Source organism: Cajanus cajan, chromosome 11, assembly GCF_000230855.2.
Source record: "Cajanus cajan strain Asha chromosome 11, NIPB_CcT2T_4, whole genome shotgun sequence".
NCBI classification, from domain to species: Eukaryota; Viridiplantae; Streptophyta; class Magnoliopsida; order Fabales; family Fabaceae; genus Cajanus; species Cajanus cajan.
This window is the reverse complement of record NC_138527.1, coordinates 5,987,414-5,993,452: the sequence shown is the minus strand read 5'-3', so window position 1 is coordinate 5,993,452 and position 6,039 is coordinate 5,987,414.

Sequence of the window (6,039 nt, the reverse complement as noted above, 5' to 3'; positions counted from 1 at the left end):
ACTATTCAATGATACCTTGATGCGATAATAAAATGCTAATAATAAGAACATGTCAAATAATAAACCTTCCTTTAGGCTGATTTAATATTTACATGTAAAAAGAAACCAAAGAATTATTACGCATTTATCACCACAAGTACACATGTAATTATGTAAAATATTAACCTTCCTTTGGGCCGACTAATACACACATAAGTTACAGGATCACAACCTTTTATATTTTAAAATAAATTAATTTTCACAAGAGAGGTCACTTTGGTGACATGTTGTTTAAATTAATTAATCTTAATATATATATAAACCTTTATTTTTACTATTTTAGTATTTGAATTTAATTAATATTTTTAAATTTATATATACACACAAATCAACCTTTATTGTAATCATATGTAGGTTCCTTTTTTTTTTAATAATAAATAAAAATATTACCGTGTGTATATATAAAAATCAAACTGATTATAAAATCAATTATTATTGCAATAATGTAAACATATTAAATCAAATGAATTCTCAATATAAAAAGTAATTAATACATTAAACGTTGGACATAATATATATTAATGTATCAGTTTAAAACCAAATGAATTCATAATTTAAAGACGAATTAAATTCGTAACTGAATTCGAAATCAATTGCAATATATAACATATCAATTTAAAAATGAATTTAATTCGTAATTGAAATCGAAATCAATTAGCATAAAGAGATATAATAATATATCAATTGACTACATAATCTGTGAGAATCATCAAGAAATTTATGTCAAAATATAAAAGACTATTATTTGATTCTTCATAACCAATTAGTCGTAAATCCCAAAATTGATATAAAAATCATACCTTTCATATAATATAATTGATATAAAAATCATACCTTTTCATACAATATAATTTACTAAATTCAATACATGCTTGCAAATGTTCAATATATCAAACAAATATTATGTATCAAACGCAAATCAAAAGTTCAGACTAATTAAATATAATATGCGTCTGACATAATAAGTAATATATCACCTTAAAATTAATTAAAATTGTAAATTGAAACTGAAACCAATCCAATCAATTGCATTCAACCATAGTAACGAATACAAATTGTAGAAATAAACTTTACTGGAAGCAAACTCCATTAAAATCAAATAAACAACTATCATTCCTTGTTACGGTGCATATGAAAATCCATTTTCCAAATTACATAAAGGAATTTCAAAAAATATATAAATAAATAAATCAGCCAACAATTAAAGTCCTTTTCTCCTTACTATAATATTCAGAAGATACATATATTGGATTTTCTTTCAACTGTACATGCATGGTGAATTTATATAATACTATAATGAAGAAACATGTCCAAAATATTACTAATGATAAAACATGATAAATGGCTCTGATACCAATTGTTAGAACCAAATTTAACCTTTTGATGAAAATCATCATCTATATAAAAATAAATTCTATCATGTTAATCACTAGAAACAATAAGCGGAAGCATACCTGAATTCATGATGATAAGAGAGCGGTGTGGTTTGGCCTTCCAGATCAACACGTACTCTCTTGAGAAAACCCTTTAATTATCTCTCTGTCTCTCTCTGATAATGGGATGTCAGAAAAGAAAAGAACATCGTGTGATCTGGGGACCTAACCTATTTGTAGACAGTCATAAGGTCTTTTGGTATTTCTATTTTAACCCGTCACAAAATAGAATTACCCTTTAGTTACCACACATTAAAGGTCCCATAACCTTTCAGATACATAACTGCCAAAATAATTTATACGTCATTAGATCACTTTAATTTGGCATTATGTGTTTTTAATATATAATTATTCACATATAAGGCCAACGTTGGATTAAGATCCAACACTTACACCCGCCAGTATCTCATTTACTATTTTAGACACCATCAATGTCATGGTCTAGACCTGAAAAGTCATCTTTCAATATATATATATATATATATATATATATATCCTTGTGTTTGTCATAATTTAAAAAAGGAAAGAAATACAAAAAAAAAAAATTGAATTTGACATTTTAATTTTTAATTTTTTTAACTTAATTGGACTTGTAAGTCTAATTAGATGTTGGAAGTGGTTAACGTTCCCAGATACTTCTTGCTTGCCAAAGACAAATAGGGTTTACCTTTATCCTTTGGTAAGTCAACACTCAAGTCCAGATTAGAAGATATATTCATCATCCATACTTATGCAATAAGGAGTCGTCGTTGATTTGTGGGAGAAAAAGATATGTAAGCAATATAATTAACTGACACAGTTAAGGTCTCAATTTTTTCTTCTAAAAGATAACTGAAAAATTAAATAAAATATATAGAAATAATAATAATAATTTTTTGATTAAATAATTATGTTTGTTATAGTTATTAAGATAAGTTTTTGTAAAATATTCATGTCTTTAAATTAGTTTTTTTAATGCATTAATAATGATTAAAAATATAAAAGAAAAAAAATTTAATACTATATTAATATTTTAAAACGACAGAAGAAAATTGAAATTGATAAAATTTGTAATGTCAAACTACTGAGAAAGTAATATCTAAGTTGGTTTTTTAACAAATTGAGCTATACTTCATTAATATCTAATGAATAATTTAAAGTAAATAAAATATTCTTGAATTTTCAATTTTGTATGAAATCTATATGGATATCACAAAAAAAATTGAAAGAGTAAAGTGAATGTTAAAATAACCAAGTTAATGATTATCCTAAAAAATTAAAATTCATGTTATAATTTTTTACGTATTATATATTTTATATTATAATATTTAGAAATAAAAGATAAAATATTAAATATATAAAATTAAGTGTTAAGTCAAAAGACAATATAGATTCTTGAATTCAAAATTTTAATATTAATAAACAAAACATTTTTATAAAGAATAAATGTCTGCAAAATCGTCTTTAAAAAATACTTTAAAAAATTTATTAAATAAAGTGTAAGACACAGATCGTTTGTGAGACGTCTAAATTAGACAAAATATATAATTTATCTCAAATATATTAAATATTTATTATTCATTAAAATTAACAATAAAGTATATATTGAATTCTTCTTTATTTAACATATCAAGCCAAAAAGTCATCTTGGAATTCATAAATTTATTAAAAAGAAGACTTATGCTTTCTGTTAGAACCAAGATTCCTAAAATCACGGAGAAAAATAGATGAAATCATTATTATAGTTGCTATACACTAATATTGTTTATACAAGTTTTGCTTGATATAGAAAGTTGATAAGTAATCTCCTTGATTATATAAGAGATAACATTTAGTGAAATACATTCAATGCTCGTATCAAATGAATTGAATAATCATCTGTCATCACAAGAAAAGACGATGAAGACATACCAAATAAATTTCTGAGTTAAACTCAAAATGTTACGATGATCTTTTCTCCAAACTACATGGAAACATACTCTTTATAAATATATTCTTTCATTTACTATTTTGTATTTGATTGTATAATATCCAATTGAAACGAACACAATATTTATATAACTTTCATAACAATGTTATAAGATTGAGTCTAGAAAAGTTTGTATGAAAAAATACTTATTTTAAGTTAAAAATTTTAATTATAAAAAAATGTTTTATTATTAAATTTGAAGAAACTTGATTATAAAAAGATATTTAATTGTTAAATCAAGAAAAAAAATAAATATTTTTATTTTCTATATTTATCCAACTATTCTATTTTACAAGTCATGTGAAGCAGAAAAGTTAAAAAAAGGTGCTTGTTGAAGAAGGAGTCGCCGATGATTGGCGAGAAAAAAGCAGTGTGACAAAAGTGGGCCCACAAGTATTCTTTTTCCCTTTGGGATTTGAAAACATCCTTTCTTTCCTCGTCTACGCCTGCACTCAAGATTCTATTGTACGGACTAGTACACAACAAATATTTTATTATTGCATATTTTTATTTTTTTAAGAAATTTAAAATATATATATCAAATAATTAAAAAATATAAGTTACTTTGAGGGAGAAATAGACGATAAAGAAAAATAAATAAATGAAAATTAATTTGATAAGAAATAAAATTAAATAAAATAAAATTTATAATTATTTAGTAAATAAAATTAAATAAGAAATATAATGAAATTAGTATTTAATATAAATAATATTTATATAATAAAGAGAAAAATAACTCAAAAATACTAGAAAAACATAGTTGAAATCAAATTTCACACATTTTTTTTCTCATTTTTTAGAGAAAATTTTTTAAAATGAAATTCATAAAAAAATTTACCTATAATTCTCTCTTACTAAATACACTCAAATTTTCAATGTTCTCACACTTGTGTACACTTTCTTCCTCTTCTCTACTACTTTCTCATTACCAAACATATCATTAAAAAAATTATCTAAGCATATTTATAGCATTAACCGCTTCTTTTTCCAATATGGTCGTGTCGATTCAGAATACTTTTTTAGAACCAAGAGAAAACGAAAAAAAATATATTAATGGTTTCCTAAGTTCCTCTGCTTTTAGTTTGATTTCAAAACTTTGACGATATTTGCATTCAAATCTCGAAGGAAAAGAACGATGGAACACTTTCTAATTCATAATAGGTTAAAATATTATTTTGTTGTTTTCTAATTTTACTTACTTTATATTTATTTTTCATAATTTAAAATAATTATTTTTTATTTTTATATTTATTTTTTTCAATCTATTTTAGTCTTTGTAATTTAAGATAGATTATTTTAATTTTTATATTTTTAATTTTTTAATTATTTTAGTCCCTATTGCTATTTTTTTTTGCATGTTATCTCTTTTGAGATCACATGTTAAATGTCTTTAATTTTGTGAAGATAAAAAAAAAAGTGTTTCAACAATAAATATCATAAGTGAGGATAAAAAAGAGACATAAAGAGTGAAGTGTAATACTATACATTTTTAATAACAGTTGTTTATTTTATTAAAATTTGTGTTTGGGTTGATTGTTGAATCTTTTATTGTTTCCAACAAAAATTGTTTGTAACCTAAAACTTTAAATTTAAGAAGCATTCATGACCTTAATCGTAATATGTGGCCAACACGCCAAAATAGGAAGAAAAGAAGATACTTGTAAAGTAAGTAAATTAATGCAACTCTTGTCAAAATTTAGTTTCATGCAAACAGACAAAAGAGAAGATTCAAGAAACAAATACATGCAACTCTTCTTTAAAGACTATAAATTAACGCAACTCTTCTTCACGTAAAAAAAAAAAAAGCGAAAACAAAGGGAATAATTTAAATTTTAAATTATATAAAGACAACTAAAGAGAAAAATTATATTATTTCTTAAATTTAATTTATTCATGTTGAATTGAGCGCTTACCACTAAGTCAAAAACTATAGCTTATAGTCAGGGCGCAACTCTTTCTACTTAAGAGCGTAACAGTCTAAGTACCATGATTCGACAGTGACTTAACCTACCTAGCCTCTGCCACGGGATAATTGATGCAACCCATTGAGCGCTTACCACTAAGCCAAAAACTATAGCTTATAGTCAGGGCGCAACTCTTTCTACTTAAATATCAATTGTTGGATCGAGCGCTTACCACTAGGCCAAAAGCTATAGCTTATAGTCAGGGCGCAACTCTTTCTACTTAAGAGCGTAGCAGTCCAAACGCCATGATTCGACAGTGACTTGGCCCACCTAGCCTCTGCCACGGGACAATTGATGCAACCCATAACAATTCATTTTTTTTACCAAGCATAACCTATATGTGTGTATTTATTTTAAAATTAGCACACATTTCTATGTACATTCAACTCAACTTAACTCATGAATTTGAAATTTTAAATTTAACCCACATTTAAATATTCTAAACTTTAAAACATACATACACCACGTAAAAACTATATTGCCAAGGATCTATATATGATATAGATTTTATTCTAATTACTTAGTGCATGTCTATATACAAATTTAAAATCACCTTTAACAAAAAAAAAAAATACATATTTCAATATAAAAAAAATAAAAATTTGTAATATAATTGTTTTTTTAAGCTTAACTAGTTCTTAAACACACTCTTAGA